We start from the raw sequence: 18,015 nt of genomic DNA, 5'->3' as shown, positions 1-18,015 counted from the left end.
ACAATATGAAAGCGGTGGCACTAATTTTTAATGTAAGTGTCCCTTCCCAGCCAGCTTCATTACTCTAGTCCTACATGCTTAGGGCCCTACTAAATTCATGGTCCATTTTGGTAAATTTTACGGTCATAGGATTTTAAAATAGCAAATGTCATGATTTCAACTATTTAAATCTGAAATTTCATGGTGTTGTAATTGGAGGGGTCCTGACCCAAAAAGGAGGTAGAGAGAGGTGCGTGTGTTTGATTTGCAAGGTTATTGTAGGGGGGTTGCGGTACTGCTACGCTTACTTCTGCACTGCTGCTGGCTCTGCCTTCAGAGTTGGGCTTCCGGCCAGCAGCCACTGCTCTCCCACTGCCCAGCTCTGAAGGCAGCGCTGCCACCAGCAACAGCACAGAAGAGTAGTAGTACCACAACCCCCCTACAATAGGGTAACATGGTATGGTATGCCATCCAGCTCTGAAGTCAGCACAAAAGTCAGGATGGCAATACTGTGACCCCTTAAAATAACTTTGTGACCCCCCTGAAACTCCTTTTTGGGTCAAGACTCCCAATTTGAGAAATGCTGGTCTCCCCCCATGAAATCTGTATAGTATAGGGTAAAAGCAAACAAAACCCAAAAGATTCCATGATCCACGACATGTTTTTCATGGCCATGAATTTGGTAGGGCCCTATACATGCTCTATTCATTACCTTTTCCACCCTCCTCTCCTTTTCGCATCCCTTCCATGACCTAGGCTGTATAAAGCAGCAATTTCCCCCTTCCCTCAAATCCTAGAAGTAACATTATCTCTACCAACCATCACTATTCTTGCATGTTGCATCCTTTCCTCCCACCCTTTTTCAGTCTTATCTACTCAGATTAAGCTATTCAGCTAAGGAATGGTCTTACATGCATTTGTATAGCAACTAGCCTCAGTCCTGCTGGGCACTCTAGGTACTACTGTCATGAAAATATAACATGCAGTTTCAGGGCACTGAATCTGAAACACTTCCTAGAATAAAACTGCACTGTTTAAACAACATGACCTGGTACTGTGCTGAGCTGAAAAAAATGTAACAGGGCAAGTACGACCAACTGTCAGCAAGCCCATTAATGGCTGTAGTGTTCCTTGAAGTAACCCTATTCTTTGCCTTTGCTATAATTAAGGTTAAGATTTTGTCACAGGAATTTTTAGTAAAAATGTCAGGGACGGTCATAGGCAATAAACAAAAATTCATGGAAGCCCGCGACCTGTCCCTGACTTTTATTAAAAATACCCCGGGGTGGGGGGCGTGGGGCGCAGTGGACTCTAATAGTTGTGGGTTCACTGCTGCCCCCTGCTCCAGCCCTGCCACTCTGATGGGGCCTGAAGCCAAAGTAGTCATGGAATCGGTGACCTCCATGACAAAAATCATATCTTTAGCTACAACCATAAGGCTCCTCTCTCTGTAATGAGAGAAAGAAGCATTCAACCAACTATATTTTCTGGATGAACCAGACTGTTCCCTAGTGGACTGCACAGGATTAAGGCAGGTGCCACATATTGCTGCTTTTCTATGCAAGGAGGGAATGAGGTGCAGGGAGGAACACATACCAATTTGTTTTCTTCTTCCAATTAAGACTGTACATATATATTGATTATTCCTACCCTCATCACAGAAGCTGCCAAGAACCGAATAGTAAACAACACCTGGTAGTTCATCAGAGACTTTGAAAACAAAATTTCTATGTAAGAAATAAATGTACTTATCAGATTTTCTGTCGGTCGCTTTTCCCCTGTTAATGGGGATGTGTGTGAAGACAGGATCTCTTAATATTCAACCCCTGCAATATTATTTGTGATGTCACTAAGCAGAGCATATTCCTAGAGCAAGAGGAAAAAATGAGCTCTTAAAAAACAAGAGATCTTGTGCTTGTCATTAGTGGGAGATCAGGGAAGAGCTGCATGAACAAGAATCTATTGCATAAACACGATTGGCTCTTAAGAGAGCAGGATAAATTCCCATAGACATATGGGTACAGGGCACTAAGTGTGCTAGTGGGATACTATCCCTTGTGGAGGAGTGACATTGGCAACACTGCTGGGGTTCTACCAAGGATGGCAGCCTTAAGCTCCAGAAAAGACACCATGGGAAACAATGCATGAAAGACTGCCCTGGAGATACACGTCTCTAAGGTTTTCCTATAGGAACCATCACTTCAGTATCCAAGGTTAGCATCTCCTGGTCATACTAGGCCGGCCTACTTTGGGAACTACACTGGTTAGCTCTACGCTCTGCTGGAGTGGGACTTGTGGAAATTTGCACTGCTGTGCCCCCATTCCCAGTGGACTTTCTTCTGCTTGGGCCCAGAGCCTGGCCTCCCCTAACACCGCCAGGCCTTCACCACTGCCTCCTCTTTTTTATAGTCTCTGTAACTTGTATGATATCCAGCTGAAACATATTTAATGCACAAAGAAAATAACAGTGAAAATACAAGTGTTCTAGGTGCCCTGACAATTACTCCTACAAACGCACAATGCAGGCAGCAGCATTAAGGAAAGTCAAACCAACAAATTATATCAACTCAACCATCCTGCGAGAGTCAGCCACATACATACCCTCAACCTTTCATTTATTTGCTCAGGCTCTTGGTGTTTTTAGGAGGGTTCCCATTTAAAAAGAGATCTCCAAAATTTTACCCTCCCCTCTTGCCTTCAGTCATCAGCTTTACCAGGAGATGCATCTTTCAGAGATGAAATGTGTAGTTGCACTACATGTATGTCTGCAAATCCCAGCCAACAGTAATTTTGGAAATGACTAGTAGCTCCATCTAGCGACTGAAATAAACAGGACCTGGGAGAGGATGGATTTAGAAGGATTAGAGACTGCTTATGCAAACATCCTCCCTAGAGCAAGTCTCTAAGAGGAATTGTCTTGGATTTCCCTTGCCAAGCAAACTAATAGAAAAAGTATTAGTGAGAATCCTCCTCTACTCCTCCCATAATTAGCACCTTAAAAAGAAAAAATCATGGAAGGCTATTGCAAGAGTTGATAATTGTATTTGCTTCTGAAATTACATCAAATTATTTCTTCTTCCCCACCACAAGCTAATTTAAAACTCCTGCAAAATACAGAGAATTGGTAAATTCCATATAGCATATGCACAATAGTTATTCTTTATGCTCCACTCAATGAGACAACAAGCAACTTTCCAGATGGATTTCAGTTTTCGGGCACACATTGGCAAAAGGATTTCCCTACCTTTCTATCACCGAAGTAAGTCCCTTACCACAAACCAGATCCTAGCAAATGAGTGTAACCAACTGCTACTAGGATTGTTCCATAATAGAACTTTGATCATTATTCAAAAAGCCTTCAAAGCGCCCAGTGTCTAGGACTGAGTCTCAAGATGGAGTTTTGAGTAGCATATGTAAGAACCCGGACTTAAGAATGACGTTTGGGCTATATCTAAATTCAGAACAAAGGTGCTTTAAAAAAAAAAAAAAAAAAAAAAAAAAAAAAAAACACCCACACCACACACACACACACACACACACTGAAACCCCCTCCCTCCCCAGAGTTCTCTCTTCCTCATTTGAGACATGTTTCCCCAAGGATAGATAAAAGGTGAGGTCACGGGTGCAAAACAGGATGAGGGTGCAGGAGCCAAATTTTAAGGGTTTGAGTTACCCATGGATGGCCTCAGGGCTGCTTCCTGAAAAGGGGAATAACTAGATCGATCACTCACCTTTCTGTTCTAACCTCAAGATAAAACCTTTTCCACCAATCATACCAAGCAAGTTCATACTACTTCATCTGGAATCATGTGGCCAAAAAGGAAATCATCAAACCCCACAAAATAAAAGTTGAAAACCTTTGCAATGAGCCAACACCGTCATCTTTTCTGAAGGAATACTCAACCTGCTGGAATTGAAACAGCATCAAGTTAGTGTGGGATCACAATCAGGGCCCCTTCTCCCACAATAGGAAGAAAACCAAAACCACACATGCACACACTATACTGGAGCCCTTTCAATCCAAATGTGTCATTCTGGTGCCTGTCAATCTGAAAGTGAAATGGATCTCTTGTCATTTTCCAAGCTCAGAGAAGACAAAAATAATTCGCAAGAGTACCAAGCAGTAAGTTTGGTTCACTGGGCAGCACTGGGGACCTTGGAGGGCAGAAATTCAATACATGTATGCACCACTGAAATCAATAGGCTTCTGCATGTGAAAAGCTTTTTACGATCAGAAGCAGACTTCTCACTCCTTCTGGGATGATAAGCCAAGGTGTTATTTGTAGCACAGATACAGATGTATATACAGTCAATTGAAAGTGTCCCTTTAACACAACATACCATCAACATTTAGAAGTTTGAATGCACTTGCTTTGACAGCTCACCAACAACAAAAAGGAAGACACTCTAAAGTACACCCTGTATTCATTTCTTTCAACAATACACGTCAATATTTACAAGGGCCAATTAATTTAGTATGCATACTATAATACAGACTTGCAAAGAAGCCAGCAGATCTTAAGACTCAAATCCTGCTCACATTACTCATTCAAGTAGCCCCACAATGAGTCTATTCATGCAAGTAAGACCAGCGGGATTTGGGTCTAAATTCAGACATTAACAAACATAACTACAAACACCACTTTTAAATGTGGTGGTTAAACAGAAAGAAAAAATGCAACAATTACCCATTCAAATTCACTTTTATTCTAAGGGTCATTCATAAACGCACTATAAAACATGTTCTGAGTCACCCAAGGACATCAATATTTCCTAATGCAGCTTCTTGGTCTCTTGCGTTTAAACAGTCTTCTTTACAACCTCAGGCCATGCTTAAATAGGCCTGAAGCAACACTGAATTCCTTCCCCAATTCCCTAAACAAAAGTTCCATGTAGCACTAGTTCCCTCACCATATGTGCACACAATAAAGTCACATTTGCACGTCTCTCATGCAAAAAGAGTCTGATTGTCTAATGCAATACAGTAATAATTTTTCAGTACCAAACAATATGAAAAATAATTGAAATAAAGAAAATAGTTGATTGTTTCTTAAAGTTATCATTTAGAAATACACTTGGCATTTTTGTTCCATGCTGAGTGAATGGTAAGGCATTAGTTATACCACAAGGGACCATATAAATTCTTCTCCGTTTCAAAAACCTGTTCAGTAAGTAGATGATTCAGATCTGTGGTTGACTAGTCTAAGGTATGCCTGCCTCTAATATGCAATTCATTCTGTCATATTTGAGTGATTGAATAGCGTAACTGTGATTACTGCCAATAAAAATAATAGTATAGAAATACCTACCAAGATTATAAAAAAAAATATATATAGAAATGCTAGGATTGACAATATCAGAAGAAAACTGCTAATGAAAAGTGATGAAATATTTCCAGTTTTTCCACCCACATTGCAGAAGGAAGAAACAAACAGGTATAGAGATTTAAGCAGATTTTTATCAATATCGTCCAGAGGAAAAGAAAAAGGATGGAGGGGACTCAGAGGGTTATTGTACAGAATCATATCTACCTAAATCTAATCCATGGGCAGTCATACATCATCTGAGACGAAATGTTGTGCAAGGACTAAACTTCATGGGGTAATCAGACCTAATGTAGGTGTGATCAGGATACCTACTATAAGTGTGATGTCACCTCTCCTTTATGCTTTAGGGGCTGAATCCAACTCATTGTGAAGTTAATGGGAGCCTTTCAAAATACCACTTTAGCTGCTTTTTGCTGACTTGCAACTTGATTGCTGATCAAAACCTCTAAATCCCTTGCTATCAAAGTGAAAACTATCCTTAATTTTGGTATTTATCTGCCAGAGTGCTAGGAAAAAATAATAATTCTGTGAAATCTTATGAGCTAGTGCAGTTATCTGAAAGACAGAAACTGGGTTAGACTTCCCTTATAACTGCATAAGCATGATATCATTATCCATATTTCATCTGTTTGACCATAGCTAAGTAAGATTTTAAATCTGAAATCATAAGATATCTATAGGACTTCTTTGTAAAGACAAAGTCCTGTCATTAAGATGGAGTACACTGGCTATGCCATATTTTAAATGAATGCGAACAATTAAAAACCAACCAACAGAAATACAGTGATTCAAAACTTTGAAGCATAGGTGAAGAATCCAAACCTGAAAATTACACAAAAGAGACCCAAATATTTGCCAGCTTCTCATGTTTTTTTAATCTTCCTACCTCTTCCTTTAAAATTAGTGCCTGGGTGTAACCAAGGGTTACAGACAGATAAAAGGAATACACTCTAAACCCTAGAATTTGTAATTGAAATTAAGCACTTGTTTGGGGCCAAATCCTCAGCTGGTGTAAATACAAGGAGCTATGCTGATTTTACACCAACCTAGGATACAGCTCACAGAGTACACCCAGATCAATTTCATTATCCTAAATCCCTTTTTAGGGTCTGTTTTTTGTTTTTTTAACTACTTAAATAATGTTTTTGAAGCAGCTATAGTAAAGAGGTGGGAATACAGAGCTGAAAATGATTGGGCCTAGTGATCCACCTAGCTAAGGACTCACCTGCCCACCGTGAGACTTGAGAGAGGCACTGTTATTATGATTTCTATTCAGTAGCGCCTAGTGGCTCCAGGATCACCCGATTGTCTCGTATAGTTTCAGTGTCCTGGCTAGTCCCATCAACAGCCATTTCCTCCCCATCTCCTCCAGTTTCAACTTTCTGGCCGCCTCCTCCCCACCCCCTCCTGTTCCTTGCCTGCCCAACCACCTCTCCCAATATTACATCTCTACTGTCCCAGATCCTGCTGTGTCTTTGTTGGGCCCAAGTGACCCACCTCTGCCAGCCACAATTCCATTGTGTTACCACATTACATGTACAAATAGACATACCCTACAATCCATGGCACTGTAGCCTCACTACATGCATATCAGCAGCATCAGGTCCAGTGAAGGCAGCTAGGGCTTGAAGCGTCTAATAGCAGACAAAGAGGCTGGTAAGGTAGGGGTCAGGGAAAGCGGGGAACGGGAGGAAGTGAGCTTGGTTGTATGATAGAAGAGTGGAAGAATTGGTGACTTGAGGAGTCAATCTCATCCCTTCCTCCCATCCCTGCTCACCCCAGTTGTTAATGCCGGATCACGTGTGCATTCTCTAGCTCCCTGCGTAGTTCCACCCCATTATAGGTTTCCTGGTTTGGTATTAAAAAAAAAAAAATCTAATCATCCTTTACCACCACTCCTGGGGCTGTGCAGTTTTCTGAGGCTCCAGAATTTCTAATGACACCACATAAGCTGTTAGATTCATTTGCTGTGTCTAGCAAACCCCCACCAAGAGTGAATTAGGAAAATGCTGGGCCAGATTCTGATGCCCCATTGAATGGGTCTGTTCAAGGTCAATTGAGGGGAACTGTCTGAGTAAGGTATTGAGCAAGGTGAGTAAGGGGTATCAGAATCTGTCCCTTTAGTAATCAAAGAAAGGAAGGACAGAAAAAGCACACACAGCAATAAAATGGAAGATTAGTGTGCCTGGTATTTTCAGAAACTGCTGGTGGGACTCTTGAAAGAGATTAGTTTTCCTTTATTTGTATTACATTTTAATTTTTAAAGGCTATTTGAGTACTTTTTTGAAATGTGGATCTTAGTTAATCACATCTTAGCTTTCATTTCCTATATTGCTCCAGTGCGGTTCTGCTCTGGCTCTCCGTGGACAAACTTTGATAATTTTCTATGTGACATGTTTCTGTAGCTGAGTGTTCAAAGTCCTCAAACTTTCTGCCTAAACTGTAAATAAAAGAAAAGGGCAAATCTCAGATGGTCAACTGTCTGTTGGAACAGGGGAATAAGAAAGGGAAGGCACCTGAAACTAAATTGTACCTTCAGATACACAGATCTTCCATTGGGTTTAACAGGAATTGTTTATGAGTATCTAAGCACAGAATTTGGCCTCTGGTGACAAAGCTGCCTTGACATTTGCCAAATGGAATGTTGTGCTTCGGACTACAAGCCTGGCCCCACGAACCACAGCGCCTTCTTTGACAGAGGTGAAACTAAATTATCCTCTTGCTCCCACAGCGCTACCCTTAGAGGTGGCTGGATCTCGGTTTAGTTGAAAAATGCCAGTTCGTCAAACCTGAAATTTCTTGTGAAAGCAAGATGGATCCAACGAACTTTTACGGAATCACAGGCCGGTTTCACTTCTTGCTAATTGCAGCAGTGACACTGACAAGAATCTCAATTTCGCGCCGCAGCTGGGAGCAAATTTTGTTTCAGAAACACCATGTGTCAATGTTTCCAAAACAAAGGGTGTTTGTTTGTTTTGGTTTTGGGGGGGTGGGATTTCAGGTTTGGGGGGAAATGTCTAAATAACAAAAGCTCCCATGTCTGAAATGTGGGATTTCCAGATCATCTCTGGTTACTGACTACAATGTGCTTAACCAAAGGAAATGAGGAAACATTTTGACCTCTGTTACATATCTACGGCTAAATACTGTATTCTATACACCAGAATCTACATTCTTTATACCAGAATTCTAAATCCAGAATCACTCCACATTAGCCTTTAGACTGAGAATAGATTACCTGCAAAGTCATACCACATTGTGCTGTCCAACCAGTGGCCAGAAGAAAAGATACATGGCCAAAAATTTACTCTTGCACATATACAATATTTGTGCACAGTTCCCAATGGCTTCAAAAGGAGTTGCTCCTATCTATATGAGGATAGAATTTGGCCCATGATATTTTTATTGGCAGATAAAAATATGTTCTTACTTTTAGAAGAAGGAAGTGAGGAACAGAACAGTCTCTGCTCACAGGATAGAGATGAAGCAAGAAAGACAGACCCTAACTGGAAACAGGAATCTGACATATCAAGGCCCTTCTGTGTGCCTAGGGAGGAAAACAGATATGGGAGCATCAGAGCTCCAAAAAGATTGAGTAGCAGCATTAAAATGACTGGTTGGGTAGGAAATATTCCTTGATTTAGGGAAAGAGAATTGATTGAGTAGGGAGGCAGAACTGATTGGGGAGAGATTTAATTGGAATAGAAATAGACAGAATTGACTGGAATTGAATGGGTTTATTTGTCGAGCACAATAGTGAATGGGGAAGTGAAGATCCAGTAATGGAAATTAAACATCCACTGATGAGCAGAGATGGTGTGGCTTTGGGGGTGCCATTTTTCACCCACTTAGTAGGCTTGGATGAGAAGGTGTTGGTAAAATTTTTCAAGCCCTGTCTACCTTAATTACTGCCTAGTCCGACAAAATGGGTGGGAGAAAATCGAAATGCATATTGTCATTTGGTTTTGGGAATATTAAGGGTAACTAAAAATAATTCCTAAACACTTCTTTAAAATTTGAAGAACCACTACACTGCTGAATCATTTCTTAGACCTGGTTCTAATCTCACTGATACTGGTTTTACACTGGTGTAATTCCATTGGCTTTAAGGGAGTTACTCCTAATTGACACTCCTGTGAGTAAGATCAGGCCCCATTATCCATTTGCAGCAATTTATTTCCAGGCACTGTGGTAGGCTCCAGACCAGGGGTGGGCAAACTACAGCCCGTGGGACGGATCCGTCCCATGAGCTGTTTTAAGTCGGCCCACGAGTTGCACCATATGGCTTGGACCTGCTCTAGCCGGGGTGCCGGGTCAGGGGCCACACCATGTGGCTCCTGGAAGCTGCGGCATGGCCCTGCTCCAGCTCCTACACACTCCAATGGGAGCTGCAGGGGTGGTGCCTGCAGATGGGGCAGCGTGTAGAGCCGCCTGGCCGTGCCTCTGCATAGGAGCCAGAGAAGGGACATGCCACTGCTTTGGGAGCCGCTTGAGGTAAGCACTGCTCGGAGCCTGCACCCCCTGACCCTCGCTGGTCACCTGCCTGGGACATTCTGAGTAATTTCCATCCATGTCAAGGCCTCTTTATGCTACCAGAAAGGCATAAAAGAGCCTTAGCGTAACTGAAAATCAGGTCCTTTGTCTCAGGCTGTAAGTTCTGTGGGATAAGATAAACGTTCTTTAATGTTTGGAATGCACCTAGCACATTGTAAGTGCTACCAGAAACAAATAAGAATATTAATAACTAAGATAAATCATGATAATAGCTGATCCCTCTCCCTACAATATTTTCAGGCAGATTCACATTTCCTGTATTCTGTTTAAATAAAAAATGTACAATAGCAATCAAAATTGTTTGGCTTGTCAAATAATCTTCTATTTAGCGTGACTCTTAAAGGACTGCACATAATGAAGGAAGGTTTCTAACTGGTAGTGGCATTTTAGTCAGGAGTGAATTCTAAAGCATTGGAGGTCTTTTATGCCTTTAAATCATCACTTTTGAAATAGTCAATTATTTCTTCATTCTACGGGAGGCCCACATGAATATTCAAGCAATTTGATTATTCAGTGAAAAGTTCTTGGAGTTAAAACTTATTCCGTTCTGCAGACACAAATGACTACACCAGACTGCTTAACACTTTGCAGTGCTGAGAGAGGAAAAAAAAAAAAAAAAAGCTCTTTCTCAGTGAGCTGTACAGAGGCAACGAAGAGTAAAATATTTCAGCGTATCCTAGAACTGCCCCCTAACATGTTCACTATCTTTCCCCAGTGCAAAAAAGCATGGACTCCACACACCAACAACTGCAATCTAAACTCTAATGTCTCCCATCCACAGCTTCTCCTACCTGCTGCTAGCCAGATCGTGTGCCTTGTTTTCACTTATGACAGTTTTACACACGTGGAACTACGTTGACTTCAATGGAGCTACTGCAGATATATACAGGTGTCAGTGACAAGAGAACCAGGCCCTTAAAGTTTGCATCCAGTAGGTCCCTCTCTCACCTCCAGAAACATCCATTTCTGGTCTCACCCAGCTAATTGCCCAGCCCAAGGGTGGAGATGCAGGTTCCTTGGGGCAGGTAGATTTGAGATCAGTGAGAGACTGTGGCTGCAGGGAGGTGAAGTGAGTCAGGACCAGCTTCAGGGAAGATTAGCAATTTGCTCCACCTCCCTACTGCCAAACCCTTCCTGATACCAGAACCCTTCTGACAACCATCAACTGGCTGTGTTAGAACATAGAATCATAAAATATCAGGGTTGGAAGGGACCTCAGGAGGTCATGTAGTCCAACCCCCTGCTCAAAGCAGGACCAATCCCTAGACAGATTTTTGCCCCCCGATCCCTAAATAGCCCCCTCAAGCATTGAACTCACAACCCTGGGTTTAGCAGGCCAATGCTCAAACCACTGAGCTATCCCTCCCCTAAATATGTACAGTTCCCAGGTACCATTCCTTAAGGTTTAAATGAAAGCCAACATCTTAGATACTCTTTTAGTACAGAAAATGTAGTTTATGTGACCTCTACAAGATTAACAAGCATATAGTCCATTATCTATTGATCCACCAAGGAATCATTTATTGCATTCTGAATTTGCTGTGGTTTAACCCACAGAAGCAATTCTATCTCCTCCTTCTTTCAGGTCAGCAATTAAATCTGTCATTTAATAAAACAACATTAGCTAAAATAAAGACACTTTGCAGATTATTTGTATTACAATACAGGATACTAAGCTGTATACAAAAGGATAGGGGTAAATGGGAAGAAAAATCAGACTCATTTTTCTAACACACTTAGGGCCAAATTCATCATTGCTATAAATCCACTGAAGTGAACGCTATTGCATTTATGTTTCCATGTACAAAGTGCAAAACAAATACTTTCAATCTAAAATGAATGTATTAGATTGAAGGGGGAAAAACAACCTAAAAGAAATAACAGTAAAGTCTCAATGAGAAAGAGCAGAGTGTGTGTTCTCAGATTTGAGGCTACAAAATATAGCTGTACTGTGCTCACCCAGTGAGCTCAGAAATTTAAAGGTTCAGCACAGAAAAAAAAACCCAAAGGACTGTAGAGATTCTCACATCATGACTTAATTCCACTCTCTCTGTCTAAAAGCCATAACAATAGCATAGAAAAATCATGGGTGTTGATATGGCATATGATATATACCACATACTGTACAGTTGTAATTTCTTAGGGGCAACACATTTTACCAGCAGTTCTTAATCATGCCATTTTCTAAATAGCAACCTCTACATCTAAATTCACGTACTCTGGCAGCAAGCACATTGTGTGTCCTGGAGTCCTAGTATACTAAGGGAGAGTTTATTTTAAATGGGTTGCTACACCCTGATGCAGATTATAGTGTTGTTTCTCTGAATGCAAACATGAAGTGCAGTGCCATGAGAGCTGTTGCTTATCTCTACAGCTGTTCAAACTTTAACATCACAACTGAGCCGGACCTGCAAACATTCTGTATGCAGGGCTACCAACTCTGGCTTCTTTAGCATTCACACACAAGCCCTGACTTTTGAGAGTATTGCACCACACTGAAATTCAGTTGAGTGTTTGGAGCTTGGGAAAACTCTCCTGTTTTTAAAAAGTCTGAATCAAGAATTAAAAATGTTTTGGGACAGATCCTCAGCTGGTCTCAATGGGCATAGCTCCAGGATTCAGCCCTTTCTTTTCACACGCCTGAAAGCATGTGATTTATTTTACCCTTGGGTGAATGCTTTTTGCCTCCAGACTGATGTGCACAATTAGTTTAAAAGATCTTATAATACAAAGTTCAGGAGGGAAATAAAATAATGATCTAGTTCTACACCTTCCTAAACACATAAAAACAGACTGCAGAATGAGGTTATAGCTAGAGTTCTGCTTTGTTATCGTTTAAAGGACTAAATATGTTTCCTTGTGGCTGCAAGTGCATGAAATGCTATCTGAAATGGTGTCAATTTACTCTAAACGGATATGTTGTGGCAATAATATTTCTCAATCAGTTACATTGTGAATGAAAAGCTGTGTGTTTTACTTCTACATAGCTGATTTTCTTGTACACGCCACACTATATTCTAGCTTTACTCATTCTCCCAGCAGTGGGGCAGAAGAAGTGTTAACTACAGCAGAATTTGGTGTTCTATGAGTTTGCCTACACATGGAGTTATTCCAGAATAGCTATTCCTGAATAATTCCTTGTATGGACAGCTTTATTCCAGAAGAAGAGTATCGGGTTTTGGTTTTGCAACTACTGTCTCTCTTGCCCCTAATTCAGAATGACCCTGTGCCTCCAAGTGAGTGTATTACGGGTTTCATCTCAGCAGAACAGGAAATTGATTCTTAAAATATACAAGAAGCCTTTTCTCCCCTTCAGCCCACCAAGAGATCAACTGCTTCAAAGGAATGAATTGGGCCACTCAAAATGTAAAATGTCCCACAAATGTATCCACCTATAAAACAGATTTAATATATCTATATCACCCCTTTAATGAAAAAATAAAAATAAAAAAAAAAACTATAAAAAAAGGTTGCAGATCGCTCGCCAGTCGACCCCTGTACTCTACCCCTGGCGAGAAGTATAAGGTAAGTTGATGGGAGATTTTCTCCTGTTGACCCACCGCGGCGTAGACCCCACGGTAACTTGACTTAAGGTACGTCAACTCCAGCTACGTGAATAACGTTGCTAGAGTTGCGTAGCGTAGGTCGATTTACCGCAGTAGTGTAGACATAGTCTGAGTTGCCAAAGTGGATTTGCACCTCTTCTCCTGTACTCCTAGCTGTTCTGCTCTTTCTGAGCCTGTTAAGATTGAAATAGACAGGAATTCTCTAGAGATCACTTGTCAATTTCACTTATCTCCTTCCTCAAGGACAGATTTCCAGAGGAGTAGACAGCTGGCATGATATTTAACTTAATTTATTTAGACATATATAAATGTGTCCACTCCGGCCTCTAAAATAGAAAATTAAATTAGTTATATCCAGACATATACAGACTGGCCCAACGTCCCTTACTAAAACCCCATGACACTCAATCCCGTCCATACCACACTAAGATTATGACCCTCCACTCCTATCTGCCAAGGAGATTAGTGCATCCACAATCACAACAAACCCAACACTCTAGGGCAGTGGTTCTTAAGCTTTACTGCAGCCTGCACCCCTTTGGTTCTCAAAATATGTTCTTGCATATCCCTTAAACCTAGATATTTTTTTTTGTTTGTATATTACAGTAGTCGTTAAAAAATGTATAATGTTAATAAAATACATAGGTTTGATGAAACAAAGTAGTTGTACTTACGTGCCTGAGCTTAAATTTGTGTTTTCAATAATTTACCTTCTAAAAAAAATCTGGCATATCTCACACCCCCAGAAAGGGCATCGTGCACCCCAGGTTAAGAACCACTGCTCTAGGGTTATTCTAAGTGGATCACTGAATTATGGTTTATTTTTTTATTCGGAAAGCTAATTGAGAAAAAAAAATGGGGAAAGTGAAGGAACGAAACATTTTGTGCATGTCAGCCTTGACAGTGTCCATTTAAGTGACATCTGCCAGGAAAATAGGATAATCCAATTTCTGGCTGAAAGTTTGCATAGTCCCCTCATGAGCAATAATGGTGAAACTCAAATAGCCTTTCAGCGTAGCAGAATCAATATAACCTTTTCATTATTGTGAAGCAACTTGCTATTGATTGCAAGGAAACCTCTCTGCTCCCCCAGGAAAACCTCTTAATACATTGACCATTCAGCAGCAGGAATTTATTCCAGATACAACAAGGTTTCAGAATGCAGGAATAGGAGGGAGACAATGTCCATTTTGGTATGCAAGCCACAATTTGAACTGCTCACATTTTATACACAAAAACTAGCCACTATAAACAAGAAGCAGATTTCTGCTCCCTTTTATGCCAATGTAAAACTTGCTGTGAATTCATCTGCATCCTTCAGCTAAATTTGATGTAAATCCAGACTACCCATCAGCAGACCTTGCCCTTAACTGTCCTACATTTTAAATAACACAGAACTAGGGAGACCAGTTCTGCTCCATTTACATGTCATGCAATCCTACTGACTTTCATGGGGCATAACTGAGGACCAAATGATTTCCAGGTTGTCTTGTGCTAGTACTTAACTACAATCACCCTCGACAATGAGTAAAAACTACTGTCCGCCATGACAAAATTATTTTATTTTATTTAAAACTGGAGGTAGAACATAACAAGAATGCTTCAGCAAACATCAGCAGTAACCTCTTATTAAAGTAAAGCAGAACCTTATCAGCATTCAGAAAATATAAAAGAGTGCTGGAAGTTATAAAATCATATACAAAAGTCAAACAATAAAGCGGGACAAAGTGGCAGGGGGAAAAAATCACAACTAAGTTCATAATAAAAAGTTTAAAGAATGGGGAAAAAACATTGTGCCAACCTCTTTTCGTTTTCCTTAGAGCTCTTCAGAAAGCACACGTGTAAGTTCTAACAGCAATAAAATGGAAGCATTGACACCTTGATGCTTTTTTAAACCAGCTGTTTGTTTAATATGCAAATATTAAGCAGAGGGCACCAAGCAACAGTTTTCTAGTGACCTATCCCTGAAGATGTATACCTGCTGGCATATAAATCCACATGCCTTAGAAAAGTGTGATCTTTGCGATCAAATAAAAAGCCTTTACAATATAATCTGAAATGACCAAAAGGTAGAAGAAGCAAAGAAATAAAAAAAAAGCTGTTTGCCATTTTAGGCCTAACTTCCTTTTCACATAATTACGGAGCAGTTATGAACACGCTAGATGGGTGTGAGGACATTCCAGCGAGCAGTAATACACAGCCACTCTCTCTCGCTTTCTCTCCCCTGCTTGACAAACTCACCAGCTTGTAAACTTGGGTGTCGGATTTCAGGGACCGATGTTTGCTTTACCTTTCCGTCCCGCACTCAACTCCTCCTAGGCAAACCCAGTTTTTGGTTGGAAAAGTTTAAAAGTGCCAGCCAAGAAACTTACTCTGATAGTCCTGAGCGATTATGTAGATCCCGCTGCTGTCAGGGCAGGGAAGGAGTTGAAGTCTGTTTTAGCACCACCCCTGGGAGCTAGCCTGACAAGGCTTCTGTCTGAAAGGTTTGTGTGAGAAGAAGGCGTGCCCTGAGTGCCTGTACACGGATGTAAGGAACTAACCTCGAGCAAATCTTGCTTGTGACTCAACTGCATGCACTAACTGCTAAATACACACTCTGCCCTTTGTTAAAGGCTCTACCCTGTTTGATGTTCTGCACACAGGCTAACAGCTGTGTGGTAGCAGTGTCAGGCTTAATAAAATGTGATCAGCTGCTGCAGGTTATCAGCACCAATTTAAGACCCTTTTTAGCATGGGGGGGTTGCATTGATTAACCTAGCAGTATGGTATCGAGATAGAGAGATGCCACTTAGTATGCTTGGGGTGGTATTTTTGCATTCAGTGTTACTTTTTGTGTTTGTAGTACTCTGTGTTGCTTTTAATGATTGTTTTTATGTAACTATATGTTTTATTGCATTATCACCAGACCTCTGAGCCTGCCAAAGGCCAGACATGGGGCACAGTGGATGAAAAAGACCTACAGGACACCAAAAATTATTCATGCAGGAAATTTAAAATGCTGTGATATCCCTTTCTTTAGTGTAAATGACTCTTCCTATAATCTCTGGTCCCTGACTCTTTATGTCTGATTTAAATGATTTTCTATAATAAAAGCAAGGGGGTGCCAAATTTGTTGGCAATTTTGAGAGCAAAAGGAGTAATTTCTCTCCAAATGTGCTAAAGTTGAGAGGTATGCATATTATCTGCTCCACAAGCGGCACCATGCATAGGTTGTGGTCAAATACCCAATGCTTTAGCAAAACAAAAGAAAGTCAAAAAAACGTTTCCCTGGACTGTTATATGCCCATTAAAAGGAACATAGTCAAAAGTCCATAATAGCAGAGCAAAGGGTTAATACTTATTTCCTTGATTAGTTTCATTAGGTGATCTCCCAGTACTTGTGTTATGTGAAGGGGTAAATAACACTTCCTTATTCACTTTCTCCATGCTATTCGTAATTATATAGACCTCTATCATTACCCCCCCCCTTAGTCATCTCTTTTCCAAACTGAACAAGCCTTTCTAATCTCTATTCATATGGAAGCTGTTTCATAATCTTAATTTTTGTTGCCCTTCTCTGTACCTTTTCAATTTCAAATATATCTTTCTTGGAGATGGGGTGATCAGAACTGCAGGCAGTATTCAAGGTGTGGGTGTACCAAGGATTTATACAGTAGCATTATGATATTTACTATCTTATCATCTATCCCTTTCCTAATGGTCCCTAACATTTTGGAGGGGGGAGGGAAGCTACCACTACACACTGAGCAGATGTTTTCTGAAAACTATCCACAATGACTCCAAGATCTCTTTCTTGAGTTGTAACAGCTAAATTAGACCCCATCATTTTGTATGTGTAGTTGGGATTATGAATTACTTTGCATTTATTAACATTGAATTTCATCTGCCATTTTGTTGCCCAGTCACCCAGTTTAGTGAGATTCCTTTTTTAACTCTTAGCAGTCTGCTTTGGACTTAACTATCTTGAGTAATTTTGAATCATCTGCAGGTTTTGCCATCTCACTGCTTACCCCCTTTTCCCAGATCATTTAGACTCCTAAAAGGAGTCTCTGCTTCCATAAGACTCTTGGGGGAGCGATAGCTCAGTGGTTTGAGCATTGGCCTGCTAAACCCAGGGTTATGAGTTCAATTCTTGAGGGGGCCACTTAGGAATCTGGGGCAAAATCAGTACTTGGTCCTACTAGTGAAGGCAGGAGGCTGGACTTGATGACCTTTCAAGGTCCCTTCCAGTTCTAGGAGATAGGATATCTCCATTAATTAGTATTAATATAAGTCCTTGAGTTGTTCTTTGTGGTATCCCAGAAGGAAATAAGACAGAATGCAAGCAGAAAGGAACATCTTGCAGCTCTGTCTTAGAACAAGAGTTAGTCTCAGCTTGTGGGAGACCCAGCTTTCATGTCTGTGTGTCCAACATTGATCTGTAATCTCTCTGGGGGTGGCAGCTAGATCTGCAATACAGGTGTGTTTCTGAGAAAGAAGAAGACTATAGTATTATCAGAAGTAAAGGCTGAGAGATTCAGAACAAAGCACTGCCCTAAATATTCAGCCCATTCATCTACTTATCAGTCTCTGAAATCATTAAGGAA

At 40.8% G+C, this 18,015-nt stretch overlaps 1 protein-coding gene across 7 annotated transcripts in view; it reads right to left on the bottom strand.

Annotated features, from left to right (window-relative positions):
• Positions 1–18,015, bottom strand: part of RAB27B (RAB27B, member RAS oncogene family) — a 208,724-nt gene that overhangs the window by 26,790 nt on the left and 163,919 nt on the right. The window contains exon 1 of one of the 7 annotated variants that reach the window (XM_065598762.1): positions 15,970–16,043. The exons of 3 other annotated variants lie outside the window; for them this stretch is intronic. The gene's annotated coding sequence lies outside the window, so the exon portion shown is untranslated. 3 more of the 7 variants (XM_005296866.5, XM_005296865.4, XM_065598763.1) reach the window with 3 other exon arrangements.

The sequence above is a fragment of the Chrysemys picta genome, chromosome 6 (genome assembly GCF_011386835.1).
Source record: "Chrysemys picta bellii isolate R12L10 chromosome 6, ASM1138683v2, whole genome shotgun sequence".
Taxonomy (NCBI): domain Eukaryota; kingdom Metazoa; phylum Chordata; order Testudines; family Emydidae; genus Chrysemys; species Chrysemys picta.
Note: the sequence above shows the minus strand (reverse complement) of the source record. Positions and strands in the feature narration are given on the sequence as shown.